Consider the following 20,751-nt stretch of genomic DNA (forward strand, 5'->3'; position numbering starts at 1 on the left):
GCAAAAGCTGAGTGCCCTCTCAAAACATCTCTCATTCACACGAAATCATTAGCTGAGTAAGGTTGCAACTTGGAGGCTGCAAGGTTGAGGACCTCTGACAGATGCATTTAGCATGGCTGGCATGTGCTTATGGGGTTTTCTGAATCACTGGCCAATATTTAGAAGTGGAAATACTATAAAAAGAGTTCGATTTCTACGACACTTCCAGAAATACTAAAAGCACCATTTTCATGTCCCAGAGAAATACTTAATGTCGACTTTTGAGATTTAGCAAACTTGAAAACTCAAGAGGGTATGAGGGTTGAAAGCATTCAGCATCTGGATTTAAGAGTGTAAAGTTATTAGTTATTTCATAAGAAAAAAGTCTTCTAAATTTGGATTAAATATTGAAAATAATCAGTTTCAATTATATCAGATGCAACCTAATGTAAGAAATAACTGTTTTCTGTGAGATATAAATTTAATTACAACAGAATCACATATGGAGATTATTTATTTATTTTCTTTATTTTTTAATTATATGTTTTTTAGTTGTTGATAAATCTTTATTTTATGTATTTCTAAGTGGTGCCGAGAATCAAACCTAGTGCCTCACACATGCCAGGCGAGTGTGCTACCACTGAGCCACAGCCTCAGCCCTTACTTCTTTATTTTTGATTGTACGAAGGAAAAAATTCTAAAATGATGAGGGGCTGGGGGGCTGGCGGCCAACAGGACTTCCTCTGTCCATAGCAGCCTGACAGACTGATGGGCTTCCCTGTATCCCAGCACTCTCTCAGGTGCTGGCACCTTCTAATTTCACTTCTCTAGAGCTCTGTGTGGGAGAGTTGGTGAGTCTGTGTGCCCCAAGATGTGCGGAGAGGTGAAAAGGGCAGCCCAGGATCTTGGCTTTTGCTAGGAGCAACAAAATAACATTATAAACTGATGTCTGAGGATAAACGGGGATTGGGACAGGTGAAATTGACCAGGGTTATACAATCCTGGGTTCTTGAAACTGGCAAAGTTGCTATATCACATTTTTGAAGCTGTACCAAGCTTTCTATAAACCAAGGGTTAGTAGGAAGAAAACCGCAGTTTATTCATCAATAATCTTTTAAAAAACAGACTCAGTATCATGTGTAGGGAATGACTAAACTCAGTTAACTCTTTACAACCTTGAGATTTTAGACTTTGTTGTTATTTTTGAGGGAAGTTGGAGAAGGAGTGCTCAAAATAGGTGCTTCCCATCTGAGTGTTTTCCTTCTGTGCTGTTGTATTGATAACAGAGATTAGAATCGCACCTCGGACACCTTTCTTGTGTCAGTGAATTTTCTCTGTTCAGCTGTTTAGTGAAACCATGTCCCTTGGCCTCTGGCAGCCCAGGTTTCTAGCCACAGGACTAGGACTGGCTTTGCTGTGGTGCCCTGTTGTGTTGTGGGGTGGTGACACAAACGGGAGCTTGTATCTTGGACGTGCTCTGCTGGGCTTGCTTCCCAGTGATGTGGAGCGATTCTGTCCTCACTGGGCGTCACAGTGCCGCATGGTGTCTTCAGGCCATCAGAAGCAATGGGGTGGAACTATACATAGTGATGTTCTTTGCTCTTATTTTCTAAAATTCTCTTGTGCCAAATTTAAAGAAAGCCCATCTCTGAGAATTGCTCCGTGTTTGAACTGATATCCTAGAAAAGCCTCAGATCTCTGAAGTTTTTGTATTCCCTCATGAATAGGCCCCACTTCTTAATCAATGCTTATTTCACTAATACTCCGGGTTTCCTTTTAGAATAGTGTGCCACAGATTCAGACTGGGAATTAGAAATACTGAGGGCCACCTTTTGACGTGTTGACTGGCCACTGGGCTTTTGTTTAAACGCATCCACTGTCAAAAAACCCCTCTAGAAGGAGGTCCCAGGCCCAAGGCCCGCCATCCCCTCCTGGGCAGCTCCAGTTCCTGTGCAGTTCCTTCTCCCTGGGAGCCAACAGCCTCCCCTTACTGGCCATCCCTAGAGTTGGTTGTGCTTTCATGGAGTCTTACAAAGGCTTGCGTGCAACCTACTGTGTGTATGAGCTCTTAGAATACAGGCAATGTGTTCTTTCTACTCTGGTAAATCCTTTTAGATTTCTTTTCTTCCTGTATACTTCTTTAGGATCTGGGCTGACATTCTTTTGACAAACATATTGTTAATATATTTTTAAAATATGGCAGCTATTACATAATACTACAGACCAATTGTGGTTTGAGCCCAACAAGGTGAGGGGGAAAGATACCTGTCTTGGTTTGGAAGGCGTACACTGTGGGTACAGTTATAAGGGAGGTCTGCAGGGTGCACTGTGGGTACAGTTGTAAGGGAGGTCTGCAGGGTGCACTGTGGGTACAGTTGTAAGGGAGGTCTGGAGAGTACACTGTGGGTACAGTTGTAAGGGAGGTCTGGAGGGTGTACTGTGGGCACAGTTGTAAGGGAGGTCTGGAGGGTACACTGTGGGTACAGTTGTAAGGGAGGTCTGGAGGGTGCACTGTGGGTAAAGTTGTAAGGGAGGTCTGGAGGGTGCACTGTGGGTACAGTTGTAAGGGAGGTCTGGAGGGTGCACTGTGGGCACAGTTGTAAGGGAGGTGTGGAGGGTGCACTGTGGGCACAGTTGTAAGGGAGGTCTGGAGGGTGCACTGTGGGTACAGTTGTAAGGGAGGTGTGGAGGGTGCACTGTGGGCACAGTTGTAAGGGAGGTGTGGAGGGTACACTGTGGGCACAGTTGTAAGGGAGGTCTGGAGGGTACACTGTGGGTACAGTTGTAAGGGAGGTGTGGAGGGTACACTGTGGGCACAGTTCTAAGGGAGGTCTGGAGGGTGCACTGTGGGTACAGTTGTAAGGGAGGTCTGGAGGGTGCACTGTGGGCACAGTTCTAAGGGAGGTGTGGAGGGTACACTGTGGGCACAGTTGTAAGGGAGGTCTGGAGGGTGCACTGTGGGCACAGTTGTAAGGGAGGTCTGGAGGGTACACTGTGGGCACAGTTCTAAGGGAGGTCTGGAGGGTGCACTGTGGGTACAGTTGTAAGGGAGGTCTGGAGGGTGTACTGTGGGCACAGTTGTAAGGGAGGTCTGGAGGGTGCACTGTGGGTACAGTTGTAAGGGAGGTCTGGAGGGTGCACTGTGGGCACAGTTGTAAGGGAGGTGTGGAGGGTGCACTGTGGGTACAGTTGTAAGGGAGGTCTGGAGGGTGCACTGTGGGCACAGTTGTAAGGGAGGTGTGGAGGGTGCACTGTGAGCACAGTTGTAAGGGAGGTCTGGAGGGTGCACTGTGGGTACAGTTGTAAGGGAGGTCTGGAGGGTGCACTGTGGGCACAGTTATAAGGGAGGTCTGCAGGGTACACTGTGGGTACAGTTGTAAGGGAGGTCTGGAGGGTACACTGTGGGTACAGTTCTAAGGGAGGTCTGGAGGGTGCACTGTGGGTACAGTTGTAAGGGAGGTCTGGAGGGTACACTGTGGGTACAGTTGTAAGGGAGGTCTGGAGGGTGTACTGTGGGCACAGTTGTAAGGGAGGTCTGGAGGGTGCACTGTGGGTACAGTTGTAAGGGAGGTCTGGAGGGTGCACTGTGGGCACAGTTATAAGGGAGGTCTGGAGGGTGCACTGTGGGCACATCTGTAAGGGAGATTAGCTTTTCTAAGAACCATAGGGCATTTCTGTAATTGACCTTTCAGTAAACTACTTTTTTTTTCCTTTTTGTGAAACCAAGTCAGACCTGTGTCTTCTGTTACTCTTCTCCTGTTTTTTTCCTCTCCCTTTGTCTTCCCACCTGCCTGCTTACCTGTCGTTCATTGTTCTAGGGTGCTGGGAATACATCGTGAGCAAAATAGTTTTCTGGTTCTTATATTCTAGAAGGAGCTGGTGGAGATAGTTGAAAAACAGTTTTTGAAATACATTTATCAGCCAGTGATAAATAATATGATAAGTACATAGAAGAATGAAGAAGAATAGGGAGATAGCCAGTTATGGTGGATAGGCAATGGTCAGGAAATGTTAATGGGTTGACATTTGAGCAGGCATCTGAAGGGAATAAGAACATCAGCCAGCAGGAGGTAGCACTTGCAAAGGCCCTGAGGTGGCCAGGGACTGATGCGGAGTGAGTATAGGAAAGTGAGTGGGAGAAGAAGTTAAAGAGTCTTTCAGGTTTTACATTCACTCTGTAGCCTTTGGATTTAATTTTGGGAACAGTTGGAAGTCATCAGGGAGATTGTATAGAGAAGAGCAGTGACCTGACTTACAGGTGAAGAGAATTCTAAGCTGCTGACTTGGGAGCACACAGGAGGCAGGGCCGAAATAGCCCTGGCAGGAGACCAGGAGTGCAGGCGTGGAGGGGGGTGTCCAAGACGAGGGTGTGAAGGTGGCACGTGAGCAGAGGTTGGCATGTGAGGAAGGAGCAGCTGATGGACTTGCTCCAGGGGGGTGTTTGGGGTGGGAGGAGAGGAAGCAGACTCCCAGACTTTTGGTGGACTGATTCCTTCCACTGCCAATGGGAAAGGTGATGGAGGAGTGGAGTTGAAGGAGGTGGAGAGATCAGCAAGTTGACTTTGAACATATAGACTTTGGCTTATCAGGTGTGCAGTTAAAATATTTAGAAAACGAGTGAGTATGTGATCATGTGCAGGAAAGTTCCCTAGTGGGGTCATGTTCCCTAGTGGGGTCATGTGGAGCACATAGATGTGAGACTAAACGACCTTGTCTAGGGGGCTTGTCTGCGGAGGAAAGAGTGGAGATCTGAGCACTAAGCTCTGGTCACTGCAGTGGGTGGTGGGAGATGTGCAGGAGCCAGCAGACAGAGGAGGAGAACCAGTGAGGTAGGTGGGACCAGAAGGCGCCCGCATGGGTGTGCTTTGTGTTGGAATCCTGATGGCAGGACTGTACACCCTGCTGAGAGTCTCAGTTTCATTTATGTTGTCTAACAGATCACACATTTCTGTGTTATTTTAAGCCACGCTTTTTAGTAGTTTTTGCTAGTTGTTTTTCTATGCCCTTTAAAAAAAATTATCTTAGGCCAGTGCTGATGGTTAATAATGTGAGATTATGTTGAATGCTTTCTTGAAACCAGCATATTTTGACCAGTCTCATATATTTTTCTAATCATATGTCAACAAATACTAATTCCACCCCTGCTTTTCTAGGCTCTTGGAAAACATCAAGAAACTAGACAGAAGGAATTCCTGTCCTTGTGGCATTTGCCTTGGGTGGGGATTGAGTCAGAGATCACACATGAAGAGCGCGTGCCTGTGGGGATAGACAGGGGCAGGCCGCCAGGGTGGTGCTGGGCTGGGTGTGTGGCGGTGTGTGGCCTGGGGAGCTCTCCTGAGGAGAGACCTGGGGCAAGTGGCCAGGTCCTGGGTGGCAGGCTGGGGAGACTGCAGAGCCCAGGATCAGCCCCCTCTCTGTGCCTCCCTTGTTCTCATGGAAGCTGCACTCTGAATCCTTCCTGTCGCTGTGAGTGACTCTCACTGCTGTGGTGATAAAGCAGTTCCCGTTTAGAAGTAAGAAGGATTCCTGACAAGAAGGGGAGAGAACACCAACACGAGAGACAATCTGGGTGCCGAGTTGCTCGAGGAAGACAGGTGGCAGCCGGTCTGCATTCCAAAGGCTGCTGCGGGTGTTCTCTTGACAGGCTCATGTCCACAGTTGTGAGGGAGAAATCTGAGCCCATTCTCACTTTTCTTAGTAAAATGGTTTTTTTTTTTCATTTCTAAATACTTATAAAAACTATCACTTGCTCTTATAATATATGTAAATATTTTAACTTTTATTAACTTAGCCAAGTATCCAGGAGCTTTCTCCACCATGTTAAAAGACGTTCTTTAGTTCACAGTCTTCTTACCTTCATTTCCTGGTGCCTTGATTCTCCCCATTTGTTTCATTCTCTTCAAGATCACCAAGTACCTGTCTCTCCTTTTCTTCTGTTCTTTGAGTACTTGTTCTAGAAACACTCACATTTATTCTGTGTCGTTGACTTGAACTTCAGCATAATTCCCTTGTTTCTGTTTCTAATTTCACTTTTTAAATTCATAATGGCACTTTTAATTAAAATCACATATGTGGGTGATTCTCTTCATTTCAGCCTGTCTTAGGATTGCGTTGACAATCTCATAGTGTTCATTCCACTTGAATTTTCTTGAGAGAGTTCACAGCAAATGCTTTCCCAGAGTTCATCTTGCATATCTCCTTCCTCCCATGTCGTCCCCACTAGCCTTTACCTTGTGTACACTGGTGTAACACTCCCATCTCAGGTATTTTGGGTACACTTTAATCTTTTTCAATGTAGTTATATATGTCAGAGGAGGCATTTGTTGATATGTGTTTAGTGTTTGTCCCTGAATGACATTAGGTCTGCCACTGTACGTTTTCCTCATCTGTTTTGACTGTTCGTGTCAGTGTCCTGTCAGACACTGTTGGAGGGCTAGATAATGTGGTTCAGTGGCACCACTTTATTTTAGAGTGACTGATAAAGGAGTCCCGTGGGAACTCGAGATGTGGACATTCCCAGAAGGGAGTTATCACTTTGATTTTTCTCTGGGTGGACTGAAACAAACTGCTCTACTGGAATCCAGAGTTCATTATCTTGTCTTCATTTTAACTTGGCCTAGACAGAGTGACTGTGTCCATTTCATTTAGTGTTTTGTGTGCCAGGTTAGCGGGATGCTCAGTTCTCTGGGTGACTCATGAGGCTTCTCTGGGTTTCCGCTCAGTGTGTTTGTGTTGTGGACCCAGCCTAAACTCACGTCCCGCTCCTATGACATTAAACTGCATTCCTTTGTCCCTGCTTTTCCTCAAATATTAGTTACTTACTTTAATAGACAGCATCTTTTTTTTTTTTTTTTTGAGGAAGGGGAATTTTAACTAAGCTTTTGGTAAGCCCTTTTCACTTGGGTTTTGTTGGTGTACCATACAGCAAAGGTGTCTTGAAACTTATGGCATGTGGCAGATATAGTCACCTGGTGTCATCCTATTTTCTTCTTGTATTTACTTTTCTATGGTTATATAGTGAATTGAGGGAGGAGAAGGTCATAGATTGACAAATATAAAATAATTGCTTTTCTGGGAGGTAGCCAGCCTTTTTTTTCTGTGTGGTAATAACATATCTGTTTACTGTACCTAAGAATTAGCTATTTGCTACTCACAACCACACACCTACAGATCAACTTCACACTATGTGGTAATCATTTCTGTCACGGGAAGAAGTGTTCCCAGGAGGGAGGAAGGGTCCAGTTTAGGGCAAGAAGGAAACAACTTGCTCCTGCCTTGCATATTTGAGATGAGGGGGGATTTGCTGGTGGCAGGAATTCCCAACACAGCAGGAGGGTTTTCAGCAGGGAGAGAGAGGGGTGCCAGAGCAGTCAGATGGGTGCACACAAGGAGCAGCGAGGGATGAGGCCCTGGTGACACTGACCTTTGTGATACAAGGGAAGCACCAAGACGTGTCAGCTCAAAACATTCATACCCTTGCTGACTCTCTTTCTCTGTCTTGCTTTTTCTTTGTTCATCTCAATGTCAGAAGTGTATTTAAAAGTTTCCTTTATAGATTCTAGTTTATTTGAAGTCATTGCTTTGTAATGACGATGTCACTCAAAAGTTTAAATCTAAGAAGGGTGCCCAAATACTTACAGACACTGACAGTGGAGTTGGGACCTCATTCAGCCTAATGAGAAGTTGAATTAGGTTTCTTCTTTAACTTTCAAAATGTGTTTACTGTAAATTCCAACTGTAAGAGCAATACTCTGCTTTACAAAGAAGGAAAAAAGTTTCTATGACATTGAATTTTGCTTCTTTGTGGTGTATTTCTGTACTTTCACACATTTTTCTCCTTGCTGTACAAATCCTTTTTTATGTACTTGTTTGATCCGTAGACTCATTACTTGGAAAATCAACCATTTTTGTTCAACCATTTTGACAGAGTGTCGGACCCTGAGGAGTTGGACGGAGCTTCCTTACTTGACATCCATTCTCAGAATGCAGCCTATGAACCTTGCAACTGCAAGGCCCAGGGGGGATCCTGAGGCTTTGTTGCTTCAGCTCTTTCAATCCAATGCAAGAGTGAACTCTGTCATTCCCCAAATGAGAGGATTGATATAATCAACTCCCTCATACAACTTCAAATGAAGTTTCAGCAACTTCTGATTAGCTGTGATCATAATTATGCACCATGTCTAATCAGTCATTGACGATGAAATTTAGAATTTATGGAGTTTCTGTATGAATCTGTTTGGAAAGCAACATTGTGTTACTAATTTGAATGAATGAAAGACTTCAAAGCAAAGAATACCTGTGCCTTGAAAAAGTCATTAAGCCACTGAAAGACTGTGTGGGTGAGACACTGCCAGTACGTGATTCTGAACCCTGTCACCTCTTCAGTGGCGGTCCTTGTCCTTTTCATTTTGTTTTGTCTGTCAAATATGCGCTTTCTTTGCTAATGGGGCCGGCCCTTGCTTGGTGACACAGGCTTGATGAGATTTCTTCACAGGAAGGTGGTCTCGACTTCTTTTCTTCACAGATGCCCCAGCCCAGGCCCTGCCTCCATGACTTAGGTCACATCTTCCTCTGTGCGTTCGTGAAGCCTGAGCTCAGCCGACAGGAGCCCCTTGTCGTGTTGGGCTGCACACCAGTCTGCCCGCTCAGCTGTCTGCTTACTTCTGCACCTGAGGTTAAGTGTCACACTCTGACTCACCTAGGGAGGCCCCTTCCACCACCTGTGCTTTGACCCAAGTTGTCCACTTTGTCTGGAGCTGCTCTCATTCAGTTAGAGTCATTCGTACTTGCATTTTTTAAAAAAAATCAAAACTGTGTCTTTGAAGTATTTTAAAAAGTCAGTAAAGTCAGTTGTGAATATTTCTTCTGGCCTCTTTTGCACAATATGTATTTACATAGTAGTAATTACAATACATATGCTATTTTCATTTGATTTTCTTTATAATTTACATAATGCCGTAAACATTTTAATCACCTTATGCAGTCTTCATATTGTCTTTAATGATTAAAAATATCCCACTGGGTTTCTGTGTCACAATTTTTCACTTTCTCATATTGCTGTTATATCTTCTGACCCTGAATAACTTATCTTTTTGTGCCTAGCACATCTCACTTAACACAGTGATCTTTAGTTTCATCTAGTGTCTTTTCAAATAGGATTTAATTCCTTTAATGGTTGAATAGTATTCAACTGTGTATGCAGACCACCTTTTCTTTGTGCATTCATCATTGATGAACATTTAGGTTTTTTCATTACTTGGCTGTTTTGAATAGTGCTGCAGTAAACATGGAGTGCAGGTGTCTCTTCAACATGCTGACTTCATTTCCTTTGGCTGTATACCCAGAAATGGAATCCTGAATCCTATGTAGTTCTCTTGTTAGTTTTCTGAGGAGCCTCCATTCTGATTTCCATAGCGGCTATACTAATTTACATTTTCACCAATAGTGTGCAACTGCTCCCTTTATTCCACATCCTCACCAGTGCTTATTGTTTGTCTTTTATGATAACTATTCTCATTGGACTGTGATAATATTTCATTGTGGTTTTGATTCACATTTACTTGATTAGTGATGTTGAACATTTTTTTATCCCTTTAGTCATTGTGTGTCTTGAGAAATGTCTGTTGCCCATTTTTGAATCAAGAGTTTTTGTTATTGAGTTTTTTTTTAATTCCTTATGTATTGGGAACATGTTCAAACAAAATATTAGGTATAAGGAACATGAGTTCCTTATGTAACCCCTTGTCAGACATGCAGTTTGAAAATATTTTTTCCTATTCTCTAGGTTGCCTGTATTAATTTTACAAACTAAAACGAAATGTTTTAAAAGCAAAGGGACATATTAATAAAATATGAAAGAAATTCCTAGACCAAAATTTAAAATATAGAGGTGATTAGTAAGGCTAATGTAGTTACCTAAGTAGATCAATAAAATAGACTAGTTTTACTTTTTTATAAGAAGTAAAAATATACAATCATTTGGAATGAAAAAGGGAATATAAATGTAGATGATAAGGAGATTATTAGTTATTTAATAGGTAGTACTATAGCCTCGTATATTAGAAAGTTTAGATGACATGGTTAGTTGAGGAAATTATAAATTATCAAAGTTAATTGAAGAATAATTAGGAAACCTCAATACACTGTTAACCAATGGAAAAACTTTTTAAAAATTAGAGAAAACCACCTAAAATCTCGGACATTCCTACATTGCATAACGTCTATATTTCAAAAACTAGGTAATGAAGTCATCCCAGAGAAGATTACTCCTGATAGAAAAACTAGAGTACTGTGGGGGAAAAAAAATTACACACCTGAGTCCCAAGTTTTCGATTTTGTGAACATGATAAATATTTCAAAGTTACTACAAGTGGTATGTTTGTTTCTCAGTTTTAAGTTTTTATAGGTGTTCCACATATGGGATGATGAAACAACGAATGAAACAAATTAAAAGGCTGTTAATCATTTTTATTAGTGCAGACATAAGTACAGAAATCCTAGGTAAAGGAATTCAATAGTGCTTTAAAAGAATAACTTTTCATTGCCAAGGGTGATTGACAAGGAGAAGTCTAGTTCAATTACAGAGAGCAAATTGCTGACTAACTCAGATGTGTGATGTAAGAACAGAGAGAAGAAAGGCTGCAGTTGGGTTCTGCTTGAGCCAATGGACGGGTGGTTGCCATATCCAGAGGGGGAACATGCAGGAGGGGCAGGGAGCCTGCATGTGAGGAGTCACTGCAAGTGCTCGGTTTTGTAGGTGCTAAGTTGGAGATGCGTAATTGATTTCTATATGGAGATTTTGAGTACTAAGTTAGACATGAGCCTGGAGTTTGGGTAAATGGCCTGGAATAGAATCATTAACTTTGAGACTCATAGTAAGATGGGTAACTTAAGAGCCTCCTGAGCCAGGGTGAGGCAGTTGGGAATGTGGACCAGCCCTGGGATGTGACATTCAGAAGCCTGAGATATAGAAAGAATTTGCAAAGTAGACTGAAAAGGAGTCTCCAGGAGGCAGAAGGAGAACTCAGGGGCACTGTGCCTTGAAGGTGTGAAGAAATCGCTTCAAATTGAAGACAATAGTCAGCTTACTTCCTGCTGGTACTCAAGGGTGGTGACTTTGAGAGTTGCCATGGGTGGGGTGTGTAGTGACTTCTTTAATGCTTCTATATATTTCTGTTTCACTGGAGTGGTTAGAATTATTTTTAAAAATAATGAGACTTTGTAGGCAGCAAGTATAGACGGTTTTATGGAGTTTTGCCTCTTGAAAGGGAATAGGAGAAAAATGGACTGGTAACTAGATAGAAGGATAGTAAGACAGATATTTTGTTTTGAGCATTTTTCTTTTAAAAAATAGAGTAAATGACAGTATGTTTGTGTATTTGTGGAAATGAACCAGTAGAGAGAGCAAATGCAGTGATGCAGGAGGTGATGCAGGACAGAGAGCAGGGCAGCCGCAATGCGCAGGAGTTCCCAGAGGGCCTCTGGAGCCTCCCACATATGTGGCTCTGCCTTTCCTGCCTCCCTAATGACCTGTTTCTGTTTTTCTGTTTCTTTTCTTACTATGGCATGTAAAAGGGGGTCTTCTAAATGCTTATCAGAAAGATGAGTTATAGCCAAACAAATAAAACCGTTGAATATAATAAGGGGGAAAAAAAACCTTGTAAGAGTCAGTATTTTTCTACCAATGAGGAGAAAATTTGAATTTTATTTTCCATTCAGGTGAGGCATAAGCTGAAATAAGTAGATTCACATATTGTCTAAGGGAAGGATCCTGATCAGTCTTTTTCAGGGCAGTTTTTATTAATATTGATTTTCATAAAAGCCCAAATCTAAATTAATGTAGCTGTTTTGATAGCAACTTCTGTCAGTTTCAAAGGCATAGTGTTAAAATGTGGTTCATTGTGAAGGGAAGGAGGCAGCTACTAGAATCAGCTGGAGTGCCCTCCTTCTAGCTGAGGACTGGCTGAGTGAGACCAGGTGGGAGTGGGGACTTGTGGGCAACACCGAGAGGGCTTCTCCTTTTATTTGTATTTTTTTTAAATTTAAAAACTTTTAAAATTTGTTCTAATTAATTATACATAACATTAGAATGCATTTTGACACACCATACATAAATGGCTATAACTTCTCATTCTTCTGGTTGCACTTGATGTAGGATCACACTAGTCATGTAGTCAAACATGCACATAGGATAATAATGTCCTATTCATTCTGCTATCATTCCTACCCCCATACCTCCTCCCCTCCCCCCCCTCCGTCTAATCCAAAGTACTTCTCCCCCCGCCTTATTGTGAATTAGCACCCCCATATCAGAGAAAATGTTTGGCCCTTGGTTCTTTTGGATTGGCTTATTTCACTTAGCACAATATTATCCAGTACCATCCATTTACTGGCAAATGCCATAATTTCATTTTTTCCTTTAAGGCTGAGTAATATTTCATCATATAGAACATACCACAATTTATTTATCCATTCATCTGTTGGAGGGCTCCTTGGTTGGTTCCATAGTTTGAGCTTTTCCTTTTAAATCTCCCTAAACCTACAGGTAAAATTCTTTAAGTCAGGCTCTGGCCATGAAATGGGCTTTGGAGAGTTCAAGATAACACTTGAACAAGTACCCAGAGGGCAAGCAGGTATCCACTCATGTGGATTATCAACAGATCTGTAAGGCTTAGAAGCCAGAGAAACAGGCAATAGATGTAATGCTCCAGTCAGGCAAAGGGAAATTCTGACATTTTGAATTTTGAAAATCAAAGAGCCCAGCAAGCATTTCCCACCCAGATGGAAGATGTCATCGACCTTACTGAGGAAGACACCACAGGATGCCTTCAAGTAGAGTCCACACTCTTCTTATTATATAGCTTGAAAGATATTTAGGTACTTGAACTTGTGTTTTGTGACAATCTGAAATAAAAATTCCCATCACCAATTCTGGATTGCTTGCTTGAGCCTGAACTTTGTTTCAGAGGCTTGGCTGCTAGTTACTAATTGCAAACCTTAGGAACCTCAGATTGTTCAGCCGAGCTCATGGCTTCCCAAGCCAGGTAGGTGGGAAATGCTTCCCAGTAAATGAACACACTATTCTGTTACATGGAAACTGTGTGTGCAGTTTAATTACTGGAAAATGTTTGTTAGAGATGGTGATGTTTTTACTTAAATCAGAGCTCACGATAGATTAAAAACACGGCCAAAGCTTGTTCTGGGTTCCATGATAACAACATGATGATGGTGCATAGAGGAGATGCCTTCTTACTCATCTTGTTCTCTGTGGCAGGAGGCAGAAATCATTTAAGCTAGAAAACACTATCAAATCTTTATGACAAAAGGTTTTTAAATGGAAACTAAGCACATTCCACTTTTGCAAGACTTTAAATTACCACCTGTTCTGTCACATCATTCTTGGCAGCCACAAATCTATAGCGGATTATAGATTTTGAAAATTATTACAACTGAAGAATTGTATTCAGTCCAAACAGATGGCTGGTCCTGGTCCACTAAATCAAAGGCTGTTTAAAGGCCATTGATTTGAGCATATTTCTCCACTCTGTGAAAGAGGATACAAATCCAGTAATAGTGTGGTTATGCCTGAAATCTAGTTGCTCCTAGACTTCAGTTCAGTGACTAAAGATGGTAACAAAGGTATCAGAGATGCATTATTTTTGCCATACATGTTGCCACTAGCTGATGTTTTCTTGTATATCTGTTTTTCCCCAACAAGGATTTAAACTCCATCAGAGTAGGAGCCGTAACGGATAGATACAACAATGCTTCAGATGTTGCTGGGGAGAAGCGTCTGTGGGTAAAGGACTTGGGCTGCCTCTTTGGCATCCTTCACATTCTCATTCCTCAACTGTCCCTGATAGTCATTTTTCTAATAACCATTTAAACTTGCCATGGGTGTTTGCTTTATCAAACAGTGATTTAAAACCATTTTATTTCATGGTTCCCTTTTCCCTAAATTAAGTTATTCTTTGAAAAGCCCCTCTTATTTTGCTGGCCTTTTCGTCCTAGCCCTTGGAAAATGCTAATATTCTTTAGGAATATTACTTCTTATTATTTGTGTCCTTGAATTGAGCTGATGTATTTTCAGTGCTCACTTGTTTGTAAAGCGCCGTACTCTTGCTCCTACCACTTTGGTATGGAATCCTGAGAATAAGATGGGACCATTCCTGTCCAGTGTTCTGCTTTCTGCTCTTCTGTCTTCACTCTAGTTGTGTTCTCCTCTAATTGTCTTCATCTTTTCTAGCTTTCTTTAAGGCACTTCTTCTGAATCTCTGCACTGTGCTTCTTTTAAACATGCTCTACTCCCTCCATATGGTGTGGAGCACAGGAAGTGCTCTCAGGTACATTGTAAAATGGCTGAGGTCAGGTGCTCTTTCTTTTTCTCTTTGTAATGCTGGAATGGGCTTAGGATGAATATCTACTGATCCTATGTTTGCCATTTAGGATTTTAAAGCCCTTTTTTTAAAAAAAAATTATTTCTTATATACATGACAATAGTGGAATGCATTACATTCATAATTATCCATTCACAGCACGGTTTTTTTGTAACTCTGTATATAAAGTATTTTCACACCAAATTATGCCATTATACATGAGCTCTCTTATTTTTTTCTTTTTGCATTACAATTCTTAATACACCTTTATAGCACAATTTATCATATCTCTGTTTGTATATAAGGTATGTTGACACCAAATTCACATCTTTATACATGTATTTTGTGTAATGATGATCGTCTCCTTTTTTAAAAGCATTTAGAAAGGGCCAGGGTCATCCTCTGTACTGTTCCCATGCTCTTCTGTCAGAGCCTCCAGAGCTCACAGATCTCTTAAATTGTGTGTATGATTGTTCATGCTTGGAGAAGTAGAGATTTTTCAGCCTATGATGTTTGGGTGACTTAAATGGCCCCTATTTATGATTTATTTTGCTATAAAATTTCTAAATCATTCTGATGACTCTATACTTAAAAAGTATGGATTAAAAAGTTTGGCAGTTTCTTGCAAAGAAAATGTAAACCTATGTTTACCTTGTGACCCAGAAATTCTACTCTTTGTGTTTGCCTAAGATAATTGAAACTTATGTTTACAAAAGACTTCATCACAGCTCTACTCACAATAGCCCCAACCTGGAAATAGTCACTGGACTCTCCAGCAGCAGCAGCAGGTCAGACCAGCAGTGTGCAGTGTCTTCATGCCAAAGAGGGCTGTTAGCCAGATTTTTTAACTGTTGGGTGAGGTGATAACAAATATGGAAATGAAAAATTCTAGAATACTCATGTGGTGGATGGATGGTGGATTCGGAGTGATCAGATTGAGGTCATGGTTTTTAGTTTCTGTATGTATATATCTAAATGAAGAAATGAGCATAAAATCACATATACATGTTTATGTACACTTGTATGTGTATCTAGATTATGCACCTTAATATGTATGCAGCATGTATGTAAGTGAGAGAAGCTTCTAAGTGGAGAACAGTGAGCGTATTTCCATGCAGCTCGTGGAGTTTAGATTCCATTTCTCACTAAAAGAAACTGGAACCTCTTTGAGCATTAGAAATCACTGATTGAAGGGCTAGCAAAATATGAGAAGAGGAAACAGTGCTGAAGGGAAATCATGAGGATGTTTCAGAAGGATGCAGGAGTTCTCTCTGAGCGGTTCCTGATGGAGCATCAAATTAAATGATGATACTAATAGATAATGTGTTGCTGAATAAAATAAGAATCTCTGAGTTCATATTCATATGAATGAATCAGTGAAGAAAATAGAAAGCTTCTCTTCCCAATGGAATGCCAAGTAATAAATAGAGAAGAGATGATGGAATTCTAACTTCATCAATTGATTGTATTGCTGTTGGAAATAAAAAAGTACAAAAGAAAGGCCTCAATCTAATCTTGAGAAAACATCAGACAAATTCAAACTGGTCTGTGTTTTTTTCAAAAGTATCAAGAAACACAAAGAAAAGGCAAGGATCTGTTCCACATTGAGAGATACTAAGGAGACTTAAAAACTAAATATAATGGTTTGGGATTTGAACCTAGACCAGGGAGAATGGAGAGAGCTAGCTATAAAGGAAACTATTGAGACAGTGGATCAAATGTGAATGGATTTTAAAATTTGCCTATATTGTAGAAGCAATTTCCTGATCATGATAATTTCATTGCAACTATGTAAGAGAATGTTCTTTTGCTTAGGAAATTCACTGAAGTGTTCGAGAGTATAGGAGCACACAATTGCTCTTAAATATTAAAAAAATACTCATTAATGTTTTGTGGGTGTGTACATATATACATAGAAGTAACAGCTTTATTCATAGAATGTACAGAGAGAAAGATAAGATACCTAAAGTTGTAAACTATTGGTGCATCTGGGTATCTTAATCTGTTTTCCTGCCGTAACAGCATACCATAGACTGGATGCCTCATAAACAGTAGACATGTATTACTTATATTTCTGAGGTTGCAAGTCCAAGATTGAAGTGTCTAGTAAGAGTGCTTCCTGGCTTATGTGCATCTGTCTTCCTGCTGTATTCCCAGGTAGTGGAAGGGGTGAGGGGGCTCTTTAGAGTCTTTTATGAGGACACTCCTTACCTTCATGAGATCCCATCCTCATGGCCTAACTCTACCTCCTGATATCATCTTATTGGGATTTAGGATTTCAACATAAGAATTTGTGGGAGAAGGGGACACAAGTATTCAGTTTATAGCACTGGGTAAAAGATATACAGACATTTCTTACACTATTCTTACAGTATTCTATGATTGGAATTATGTCAAAAAAGAAATTTATACATATAAAATTATATAATTTATATATATATAATATATATGTATATATATATGATATAATATATATATATATATATATATAGATAGATAGATAGATAGATAGAGAGAGAGAGAGAAATCTAAAGATCTTTGTCAAATATTAAGGTTTATTCGAGAAGCAAAGTTCCTTTTTAGGCTGTTAATCTTTGTCGATTTGTGTCATTTTTTTCCCTAGTGTATTGTTGCCCTTTTGGAACTCTTGGTGCCTGGGGCTAACAGGGATCATTTGATTCTTAAATTGCCTCTAAATTCTTTTGGCTAAGTGGTCTTTTAATATTTTTTAAACACCTAATTGACTTTAAGAGTCTAGGAACACTTACTCTCCTGGCTAGAATACCTGTTAGTTTCTTTCTGAACAAAGGATCAATAATACTTCATTGTATCTCATATTACTTCTCCTGAGCCAAAACAAAGACTATCCTCCTGATTCCCAAACTGTTCCTCATGTGGTTCCCTGAAGCACTACAGCAAATTCACAGGGATGATCCAGGATTTATTAAAATTTCATGGGCAGCAGTGATACCTGTCTGTCACACTTGACATAGTGCACAGTTTTGGCGTTAGTTGGGAGTTCACTTTTTATTTATTTATTTATTTATTTATTTATTTTTGCATTACACAGTTGGGAGTTCACTTTTGATGGCTATAGCCCTTTAGTTGAGATTATCTTTGTGAAGTTATGTTTTCAGTAGTTGTTGAAATAACAGGCAAGTACTGCATGGTATCAGTGTGAAGATGGTTTGGTCCAGTGTGATCTAAGGTTTGGGAAATGGTATAGTGCCACCATACTTTCCCTTGGAATTCTATCTCATCTTGAGTAATGAATGTCACAGTTATATCCAGCATAAGCTTTATATGGGTTCTGAGAATAAAGATAGTGAAAGAACTTTTTGAAGGTAAAAATGCTATCCAAATACAAGTTCTTAACATTAGTTGGTTAAAAATATATCAGTATACTTTTGAAATTAGTATCAGTATTCTTTTGAAATTAGTCAAGACACATAATTGAAAGTTTATTTAATTCAGCTTACTATCTTAGTAAGCTCTGTCATATGGTTTTTGTAGGAAAATCTTAGAAGTGTGTGATTCACATTCATCTCTGTTTCCTCAGACTTCCCTTTCATGACATTACTAATGAGTAGCAACATATCCATAAGGCTAATGGCAAACAATAATTATGCTTATCATTGCACATTTGCATGTAAAAAATTTTTCATATTTTACAGTATATTATGGTTTGAATAACTCACTAGCCTTTTAATATTTGAGAATTAATATTTTATCCAATAGAATAATAATCTTAGTAAAATATTTTACTATTATAATAATTATGCTATTATAATCACTTAAAAAATAGAATTTGAAGCTTAATATAAATAAAAAGTTAAAACCCAGGTCATAGATTATCACAGAAAGTTTGTACTGAAAAGGATTTTAAAGATAATGTAATTCATCCTTCTATTTGCCGCAGTCTGTCTGGGCACAAAATAACCAAGCCACCACAAAAGCCTTGTAGATTCAAACAGCAACTCTTTATTCCCGAACTCTCACCTACACTCTACACACACGTTCTGGGAAAAATACACTCCCTTCACCAGGCTCTGCGTACCAATTCTCTCAGAACCCTGCGAGAACTCAACGGGCACTCAAGGAGCGGGCGCCTGAGGCAGCAGGATATGCCCTATTCCCAGCAGGATCCATCCTAAACCCGGAGCCACCCTAATCCAGCAGGATCCACCCTAAACCTGGAGCCACCCTAATCCCTGAGCAGGGTCACCTTTCAACCAAAAATGCCATTCTTACTTGGCTATGGCTCTCAGCACTATTTCTACAGATGAGAAAACGTAAAGCCCAGAAACATGAAATGAAATCTCATGATAAATTTCTGTATCCCAGAATGTCTTCTTGTTCTCATTTGTTTGTGAGAACCTATTTCCAAAAGAGTTAGAGAACAGCTGGTTATTGATCTCAGCACCTCTTATAGTTCATTACTAAACAGCTTATTCTCAGAATCATCATCTAGTCAGACTTTGGAGACAGACCAACCTGTATATCACTTGCTGAATGATTAATAGCCCACCTTAAAACTAGCTAAAGCTCCCCCTTCTCTGACAAGCAAATCAAGGCACTGAGACAATGTGCTTGTTCCTATAGAAGAAATGCTGGGGATAGACTTTGAGGTGTGAAGACTTCTGCATGCCTGGATGTAGAGGTTCGAGGTCTGGCATTATGACTTTTTCTCAGTCCCTTGGCTCAGCTTTCCTTTTGGGTTAGCTTCATCTTCAAAAGAGCTCTTTCCAAGAACTTTAAGGGAAAATACAGAACTAGTAGTTCTGATTAGTGGTAAAAAAGAGAGTAGAGAATAGAGTTATGTTAAAGTAGAATATTTTATCTGGAACTTTTCAAAACTTGGATCTTGTTTATGAATGTCAGAGGAAGCACCATGAGCTTTTGGGACCACACACAGTACTGGATAGAGGCATCAGAATTCCCAGTGATTGTGGTGTAGAGTCTGCCATAACACTGGTACCTCTGTAAGCCAAGGACCTGGAAAAAGTCTAGAGGTAGCCAATAACTGAAAAGTTATGGCTGTTAGCAAAATAAAGTTTTAGCAATAAAAAATCACAGAACTTATCCAGGACCGGTAATTTATCATGATAATGTCCAACAAAGCAGGCAGCATCCACAAGGCTAAGGGAGGGCAGACTAACCTCTGGGTGCTGCACACAGCAAAGCAGGAAAATGCAGCTGATGTGGGAGCAGAGCACACAAGCCTGAGAGGCCTGGGCTTAGGGATGCAAGGAGTGGCACCCACAGGTGAGAGCCCAGTAGGGTGGTCATTGAATTCTGAAGTTGGTTATGAAGCACTGGAGTTGCTTGGAAGGTTTCTATTTTGCTGCTTTTTGATCATATTTATTTATGTTTTTCTCTATACTTGGGAGACTTCTATAAATTTCACTTTTTCTCTCTATTTCTATGTCAAGATTCTTCAGATTTTCACTCTATTTCTATGTCAAGATTCTTCATTCTACCAAAATGTGGTCATCACAGGGTGATAAGAAACCATTGGGGCTCACTTTTGAGATGGACATAAGTTAAAAGTCCACTGATCCTCTGATCTCTATAAGACCCTCTGAGTGGTACACCACAGTGGGTGGCATTGGGTGTCTCAAGAATTAGTATCAGCATGAAGCCAGTGTCCAGTGATTCCCCCACCCCACTGACTACCCAGGCAGATGGTTACAGGTCTCTTTGGGGAAGGTAGGAGGAAGATCTGCTTTGTACATTTTGGCTATCTATCAAGATCCTTCTTCAAGTAGACCTTTCTTGATTCAAGCTTTCCAGCCTATGCATTGACTCAGTTCTGGGACTTCGTTGAGGTATTCTGACTTTTCCTTCACTTAAGCCAGAACTTTTCTTGGTTAACAAAGGGAAAAACAAAAATAACCCAAAACTTTAGTAGGGTGACCTGTTGAGTTTCAGGGACACCATGATCAAGTAGCTAATACTAAAGATCTCTTCTGGTCACAGCATTTGATTACAAGTTCGTTTCCGTCTGGTGTGTCAATATCTCACCTTGTCTCTGGGCATGAAGTGCTACTACTGAGCCCCTGCCTCAACAAGAACCCATCGTGGTATATTTGGGGAATATGCATGGATGGTAGCAGTTCCCACATTCATTCCTGGTCCCCACCATAGGGCTCTTTATGTGTACCGAGAAGGGCTTCTGTAGGATGTAACTAGACAATGGTAAGTTGAATGCTATTCTCATCTTGCTAAGTCTTTGAACTTAGGGCAGTTCTGGCATTTCAAGTTGATTTAGTATAGGCCGCTTGGGGGACAGATTTCAGCCAGCCTAGAGCTAACATACTGGATTCCACATCTCCACTGTGCATCTGTATAAAAATTGCTTTATTTACTTATTGATTCTCTTCCTACTAGAATGTAA

At 40.6% G+C, this 20,751-nt stretch overlaps 1 protein-coding gene across 2 annotated transcripts in view; it reads left to right on the forward strand.

Annotated features, from left to right (window-relative positions):
- The window catches only part of Pde10a (phosphodiesterase 10A), a 267,554-nt gene that overhangs the window by 151,681 nt on the left and 95,122 nt on the right, over positions 1-20,751 (forward strand). The gene's annotated exons all lie outside the window — the stretch shown is intronic.

This window comes from Marmota flaviventris, chromosome 6 (assembly GCF_047511675.1).
Source record: "Marmota flaviventris isolate mMarFla1 chromosome 6, mMarFla1.hap1, whole genome shotgun sequence".
Classification (NCBI taxonomy): Eukaryota; Metazoa; Chordata; class Mammalia; order Rodentia; family Sciuridae; genus Marmota; species Marmota flaviventris.